Here is an 8,688-nt window from a genome sequence, read left to right as displayed (position 1 = left end):
AGGACTAATCTTGGATTTTAATTAGAAGTCTGAAGCAAGATATAGAAGTTTCAGACAAAGTTTTATAAAGTAGAAAAATGGTTAAGTGGAACAATATGAAATATCAGCTCTGGGCTTCTCAATATGTAACACTGAAATTGCAAAACTGAAGAATAATGTAATAAATTAAAAAAAATAGATTTCAAAACACCTTATTAAAAAGTCTTGAATTTGGACATACTTATATGAAATAAAAATACAAATCAAGGAGAACTTCCAGAAAAAAGAATGGCTACATTAACTAATAAATGTAGAAGGAATAACAGAGATAGACAAATCACTATTTTGTAACCGTTATGAAAATAATTGATTCAGAAGAATAATCAATGATGTGAAAAGTTTGAAGAGGAACAGATATTTATATATTATCAATGTATTTCCCCAGAGATTAATTATTAATTACAAAGGGAAAAGTGTTAAACTTTACACTGAAGAAACCTGACAGACACCACCTTATTGAATGATCAGAGTTGACACCAACAATAATGGTATAAACTGAGATGTGATTCCAGATGTGATGCACTGAGAAAGTCACATCATCCATGCAGTAATGCTGCTGGAAATGCAAGACCTAAATCTAATCATGTGAAAACATCAGATTGACCCAAATTGAGGAATATTCTTAAAAATAAGTGGCCTGGTGCTTTTCAAAAATTTCAGTGTCATTGAAAACAAACAAAGGGTGAAGAACTGTTCCAGACTGAAAAAGACTAAGGAGACATATCAACTGCACGAAATATGTGATCCTGGATCTGGATCAGAAAAAAAAAAAAAAAAAAAAAGATCTCTATAACAGACATTACAGGGACAATTGGGGAAAAATTAATACTACCTTAACTAATAGTATTGTATAAGTGCTAAATTCTTGAATTTGATAAATGTACTGTGGTTATATAAGAGAATGTCCTTGTTCTTAGGAAATACATGCTGAAGTATTTAGGGATGAGGGAGCACAATGTCTGCAAATAGCTCTCAAATTGTGTATGTGTAGAAAGAGAGAAATCAAATGGCAAAATATTCACAACTGGGTATCTGATTGAAGGATATACAACAGTTCTTTGTTCTATTCTTGCAATCCTTCTGTAAGTTTGAAATTATTTCAACATAAAAAGTTAAAAAAAAAAAAAAAGTAAGAGTGATTATTAATCACCTTCCTGAGGAAAGGTGTTATCTTCTGCTTGACTCACTCGTCACTGAATCGAGAGCATTTGACAGTGCCAAAATGAAGCTGTGGATCCCATGAGACAGAACTAATGCAGAGTTGGTAGATAAACTTGCAGTGTTATTTATCAGTTCAATATGGAAATCAAGATAAAACCCAAAACCAAACCCACTGCCGTTGAGTCAATTTCGACTCATAGTGACTCTCCAAGAATATTGTTACCTTATATTGGTAATTCAGTTCATTTTACAAACATTAATGGGGCTCCTATTATATGTTAGGGACTTTTCTATATGCAAGGTTCTCCTCCTGTGATGACTGAATCTCCTGCTCTCAAGTTACTGACAGTTGGGGAAGGGAGATAGCTATAAAAACAAACTATAATGTGTTGCAGTCAAAGTAAACATAGAGGAAAAGTTAGTGGAGCATACAATAATTAATACTATGTGGTGGGGGGGCGTATGGTAGAGGTGGATGACAATGAGGTATAAGAGTTTTCTAGTAGGTGGTAGGGGAGGGATGGAGGGAGAAAGTATTCCAGGCAAAGGGAACAGTAAGAGCAAAGCAGGAGATACGAGATAGCTTGGAGCATTTGGGATTTTTAAGCAATTTGTTATCGTTGTTGTTGTTTGTTGCTGTCGAGCCAATTTCAACTCATGACAACCCCATGTGTGCGGAGTAGAATGGCTCCACAGAGTTCTTAAGGCTGTTACCTTTCAGAAGTAGATCACCAGGCTTGTCTTCCAAGGCACCTCTGGGTGGTTCAAATTGCCAACCTTTTGGCTAGTAATTGAGCACTTAAGTGTTTGTGCCACCCAGGGACTTCTAATTTGGTATTACTGAAGGGTAATATAGTGTTCTGATTTTTATCAGTTTGTAAAAGCGACAAAAATATTACAGTTTTCATTTAGTTATGAGTATTTATAAAAACACTAAAATAATATAAAATCATTAACACTAGAGAATATACAATGCAAATTGATCATTGATGAACTGTTTTTATTTTGTATGACATGGCATCTCATTATAAGGGGGATTCCCCCTTTGATCTTTGTAGCTATTGCAGTTTTGTCGAACTTGAATAATTTATGGGCCCTTTCTTAAAGAAAAAAATTCCCACAATTCCCAAGAGTCACATCTTCAGATGCTTAAGGGTTGGTAGATCCCAGTTTGAGAAACATGGAGTTAAGGAATCAAAGTCTTATTTTATGAAAGTGTCAATTTCAGATTACCACTACAAAAGAGATGTTTTTTGTCTTTATGTTGCTGTCCTGTGCCTTCGAGTTGATTCCAACTCATTGCAACCCTACAAGGATAGAGTAGAACTGTTACATAGTTTCCAAGGCTGTGATCTTTATGGAAGCAGACTGCCACATCTTTTTCCTGCAGAGTGGCTCATGGGTTTGAACTGCAGATCTTTTGGTTAGCAGCTGAGTGCTTAACCACTGCACTACCAGAGCTCCTTTGTCTTTATAGTTTAGATTATCAAAATAAAAACAAAACAAGTAATCCAAAGCCAAACATCGAACAATAAAAATTATTTGCAATCTTCATGTCACACTATATATGTATATATACATATATAATAAACATTATACAAATAAACTTTACACCAATTTATAAGCAGTACATGGAGACACTAATAAGTACGTGGGTAAAGGGCCCAAATAAACAATTTACAAAAATGAAATAGAAGTGGTTAATAAGCATTTAAAATGTTCACCTTCAGTAATAACTGAAAAATCAATTTAAAATGAGATACATATTTTGGACTATCAAATTAGTGGCTATTTTAAAAATGATAACTTTTGTTGATATTTTTAATAATAGAGAAAAATTACAAGCAATCTGAATATCCATCAGTGTGGAAATAGTTAAGTAAAATATGCATTAACGTGTTTTTGAAGAATTTTAAACAATAGAAATGCTGATACTATCATGCTAAATTAAAAAAGTAGCATACAAAAGTATGATTTCAATCATGTTAAAATATACATAGAAAATATCAGTAGTTATAGTATGTAATGGAAGATGTTAGAAGTAGGAGAAGCTTGGTGAAGGGCACGTGGGAACTTTATTTTTGCAACTTTTCTGTAAGTCTAAAATTATTTCAAAATAAAAACTTAAAAAACATACATAGAAAAGGGATCAGAAGAAAATGTACCCAAATGTTACCAGTCGTTGCCTCTACATATAAAATTGAGTCACATTTTTCCTTCTTTTAAAAAATGCTTTTCTTTAACAAAATTTTACAGTGTGCGTGTGTATTGTATAATCATTAAAAAAGAATCCTTCACTCTAGAAAACAGAAAAAAATGCTAAACTCAAAATTAAAATGTCATCTGCCGCAATCAATTTGATGGGTGTATCAATACAGTATAAACTCATTGATGTGAATACAGAACAAAAGATACGTATGGGTGGAAGAGAAGATAGAGACATCAGCTGGTTTGGGAAGCAGTTTACAGTTGGAATATGAAGTGTGAGAGTAGGGTAAAGAATAAACCTGATATAGGTTTAGGAACCTGTGACATTGAAAACATTTTATTTCAGTAGTAGAAAGGAAAAAGCAAGTTTCTTGTCAAAAGAGAGTAGATATCTGCAGTAATAGATGTGTTAGTAGAGAATTAGGCTAATTCTCTAAGTTTTTAGGGTGTGTGGGCTTGGGGTTATGGGAATATTCCCAAAAAATTAGTTTTTAATAAGTTAAAATCACTTGCTTTAGATAACTGTCTTCATACTTGTTTTTATCACAGACTCCTTTGTAAGCAACTCTACTTTGTGGTGATTCAGGCCTTTTTCTGAAGAAACAGCTTCTTACCTTAATGAGTGACGAAGGTAATCACCTACTAGAATTAAGTCCCTCTTATCTGAACTTTTCTGTAAAATATTCAATAATAAATAAGGACACATAGAAAAATGAATATATACACTGTGGTGTCTTCAGGAACTGCCCTTGAAAAATCGCAGCATGTCACACTTGTGGTTCTCAAGCTTTTTGCCTCCCAAGACTCCTGAGATGCATGCTAAAAACAAACAAACCCAAACCTGTTGCCGTCTAGTCAATTCCGACTCATAGCGACCCTATAGGACAGAGTAGAATTGCCCCATATGGTTTCCAAGGAGTGGCTGGTGGATTCTTTTGGTTAGCAACTGAATCCTTAACAACTGCACCGCTAGGGCTCTGAGATGCATGATACCCTCCCTTCTATAACAGGAGCTCCCATAGCAGTGACTCTTGGAGAGGTGTGAGGGAGGAGCAGGGGCTGTGTAGTTTGTAAAAGCACATCCCCACCATACTCAAGTCAATTCAGAAACTGTTTTCTTTCTCTTATATCCCTCCACCTTAAGAGTCATGGCTAGAATCATAATCTTTTAGCTTTAACATTTTATCTTAGAGGATTATTGTTTTCAGCCCCTTTCTCATATCGGGACAGAGCCAGAGCTTGCTCCTTAGCTCATCAATTGCTCCTTGGAGAGGGAACGTGGGGCTCTACTTCAAACTTTGCCCCTGAGTCAAGCTACTTAACTTGATGGTTGCTTGGAATTGACCATGCTAGCTTAACAGTTTCTATATTATTCATATTTGTCTCCATAATTAGATTTTAAGCCCCTTGAAGGCACAGACCAGACTTGATCTGTATTTTTACCCTTTTCCAGCTTAGCCTTAATGTTTGAGCAGGTAGTTACTTGATAAATGTTTATTGAATATAAATACCATTTTCCTGAAGGGCAAATTTTATTCCTTCATGAAGGAAAATCTATCCCTTCCTATTAAAAAATAAAAAAAAAGTACAACGTGGCATAAGTGCAAATTAAAATGGAAGGTACAGAATGTATAGCTTAAAGCTAAGCAGCAACTTTGATCTTCTGCTGAGTATTTTAATAAGATTAAAAGGGTTATTAAGAATAGGATCTAAGCGTCTATCTAGTAAGACTTTTAAAAGAGGGTCTAAGAATATGTAACATCTACATGTGCTCCTGAAGGCTCCAAGTACATTGTATTATGTGGGCAGTCCCTGGCAGGAACACCTGATCCTATGAATGTGGTTCAGGAGAATCTGGGTCCAGAGCCTCTGCTCTTCTAGTGTGGAAATTGGTTTGTTCCTCTGTTCTGAAAAAGTACGAAAAACTGGAGACTGACCGATTTACGGGGGCATTTTCTCTTATGCAAATATACAATTTTATTAATGTGCTCATGCCTGGGGCAAACTAGTTTTTTAGGCCTGTTTTTTCATCTGTAAAAGAGAGTAACAATACTTACCTCAAAGGGGTAAGTTAAGGATTAAATTGGCACAGTGCTAACGAGTAGTATGTATCTACTTAATAAACGGTGGTTTTTGTTATTATTCATAAATTCAGATTCATAATTGTGCTACAAATGGTTGCTAAGTGTATTTGAAATGGAATTACTAGTGCCATATTATACTTCAACTACTTTGTAGTCTAGATGGGCTTATGTGAGATGAGAGGGAAGTGTTGCTACCATGTCTAACATTGCTTTATGGGAAAATACTTTCTAACAACTATAAAACTGTCATGCTAGTGGAGTTTGGCAACCACAACGCACACGTAAGTTGAGTGTTAGCCCTTTCCCATGTTACTCATTTAATATTTATCTCTCTTTTCTGGATATTGGCTATTAGGTAACCTAGAAGAGACATCACAATTCTCACCAACTGAAAGAAACCATTTCTGTCACTGTAGCATCCACTTTTTTTTTTTCTTTACTTCCGGTAATTAATTCTTCTGTTGGCTTCCATTTAATATCAAGTAGCTTGCAGGACTTTGACCTTAAGTTAACAAATGACTTTCTCTATAGCCTTTATAAGTCAGACTCCTTGGGTTTGAGTCATTACTCAGTTAAGTCTGTAACAACATTTTATTTTTTAACCCCATTTTCTTTTTGCAGTTTTTACAATGCAATAATGAAAATATTAAACTTTCCAGAAAGTTATAAAAAAAAAATCATAGGAAATAGCATAGATCTTGGCAAAAACCTCATCTGTTCAGGGGACAACACTTATGTACATGTTAGAGTAGAACCGAGAAACTGATGCCACCATCAGCATCGCCACTAACTGCAGAAAATATTCAGTAAACATGCAACTACCTGTGAAACTGTGCTAAGTGTTATGATAAGGGGACGACATCAAGAGCAGTGACCAGGAATTACTTGTAAGATTTGGCAGAATAAAAACATTAAGCAAACGTCTATATACATGGGCACTGTAATTTTCATTCCACTGATGTGTGGAAAAAGTTAACTATGTGACTAGAAAAGAGATTAGGGCTTTCATGTCTTGTAAGTTTGATACACAATAGTAACAGTGTGATTATGTTCTTTTGAATTTGTCAGAGGATAGAGCATTTCAGTTTTGGTGGCCACCAGGACAGGATAGCAGGACAGAGGCAGGAAGAAGGATGGCTGTTATTCTTCAGAGCGGGTTCTTGGGGGCAGACCCAGATGCCTTTAGTGAGCCTGACTATAGTGCCTGAGGCAAGCTCATGCCTCCTGCCACATTTCACAAAGTACCACTGGCAGCAGCTGTGACTGGGATAGGAGCTGTGGAGGGGAACACCAATTCCTTCATGCATTTACCTCTAGGGCAATGTGTGGCTGCAGGGACAACAAAGAGGAGCCCCAAAGCCAGAGATAACCAAGATGGAACTTGGAAAAATGACTTAGCACCAAAAATCACCTGAGAGAGGAAAAATAAATTTTATCTAAAAACTGCTTTGAATTTCTATGTTTCCAAGTGCATGTGTTAGCAACAAAGCCTATAGACATTTAAATAGGATTTTCAAGCTGCTAGTTTACACAGACCTTCTACTTTAGCTTAAATGAGTGCCTCAATTCACTCATTATTCATTTCTGCAATTGAAACAAAGTCTTTATAGCTTTTCTTAAAGCACACTGAGGATTTATTTGTATTAACATTTTAATTCTGCTAAATGCCGATGAATACTATGCCTTATCTTTACTTTTCTGTTAGGAAATTGTCTAAAAGACAATGTTTTATTGTAAAATTGAACAATTATATCATATGCTTGTATTTCCAGAAGCCAAGAAGCTTTCTGTATCTCTATATATCTACATCAGTATCTGTATTTTTATCTACATCTATTGGCCAGTGGTCACACACGCAGTAATACTGATACTATAGAAAATAGAAATTGACATGTTTGGATGGAGTTCATATAAGATTAATGTTTATATAAAAGTTAAATTACACACATACTTAAAAACAAAGACTGCAATAAATGAAGGTAAAGACAATAAAACTTTTTCTTCTACTCTAAGACAGACATAGCTGATCAAGATCCCTCTGTTCATTCTCGAATCTTCTTCTTCTGTAGTTAGTCTCACTCCTGCAGGACATACACCAACACTGGAACATTACAGAAAAAGTTAGCATAGCCCCTGTGCAAAGAAGGCTCACAAATTCGTAAAGTTGCCATATTTTTGTATCATTAATTACTTCTTTCTTTGGGTTCCCATGGCACACTGTACATACATTAGCAGTCATCTTACGTACTATTTGTTTACTTCTATGTCCCTCTCATGAAACAGAATTTCTAAGGAAAGAAAATTTATTTTTTGTTTCCATAGTGGCTAGCTGAGTGCCTGACTTCTAAACATCACTGAGAAAAATGAATTAATTAAAAAAATGAATTACGTTTTAGTCTATGTGTAAGAAATAAGCAGCAATTCTTTGTACACATCATGCTATCCCAGCAATTGATTCTGCTACAGTTAATCCTTTTCTTATCTCCTCACCTTGTCATCTTGATGGAAGAAATCCTATTTTAGTGTTTTGCCCACATGGCCACCTCCTGTTGATAACTAGTGGGCACAACTCAGTTTGATGATGGACAGATGGACAAGCCTGCTGTTGTTCTTGGCCCTAAGACTGTTTCTGCCTACTCTCTCAGATGCATCAAATATGCCTTCCTTCCCCTTTTCTTTTTGCATGACTGTACATATTTGCTTCTAGAACTTGTATACTGTAGATTGCTGTAATTGCAATATTAGAGACAGTACACAGCCTCAGCAAGATAGGTAAGCAGAAATATTTTGAAAGATGCATGTCATTTAACACAAAATAAGTGGATTCCATGAAAAAGAGGCCATAAAACACTGTTATTATTAAACTGAAGAGTGATAGACCCTCCCTCTTTCTCATTTACCATAGTGGGATTGATTGTTGTTGCTAGAAGAGAAATAAAATTGCAGCATATTCTTGGAAAAAGTGATCCAGATTATGGTATCAATTTGATTTGTTAAGCTAGATGATTCCAGAGAATTATAAATTGACTTGACAGCAATGGGCTTTTTTTGGTACGTACGTAATAGTAGTTGCTTCAAATTTGCAGTGTAAACTAGAGTTCCATAGATAAGATATTGGCATGCCACTTAGTTTTTTAAATCATATACAGTATTCAAAAAGCAGTTTAACATAGATATTTTCTTTACTAGAAAAAGG

The 8,688-nt window shown here is 35.2% G+C and overlaps 1 non-coding gene across 1 annotated transcript; it reads left to right on the top strand.

The window, feature by feature from the left end:
* The first annotated feature begins 7,564 nt into the window (after positions 1-7,564).
* Positions 7,565-7,669, top strand: LOC111820623 (U6 spliceosomal RNA). Its single transcript, XR_002824153.1, has one exon. It is a non-coding gene; the product is annotated as a U6 spliceosomal RNA (small nuclear RNA).
* Positions 7,670-8,688: the final 1,019 nt, after the last annotated feature.

This window comes from Trichechus manatus, unplaced genomic scaffold, assembly GCF_000243295.1.
Source record: "Trichechus manatus latirostris isolate Lorelei unplaced genomic scaffold, TriManLat1.0 scaffold00003, whole genome shotgun sequence".
Taxonomy (NCBI): Eukaryota; Metazoa; Chordata; class Mammalia; order Sirenia; family Trichechidae; genus Trichechus; species Trichechus manatus.
The sequence above is the reverse complement of the archived record's forward strand: the minus strand, read 5'-3'. Positions and strand labels throughout refer to the sequence as shown.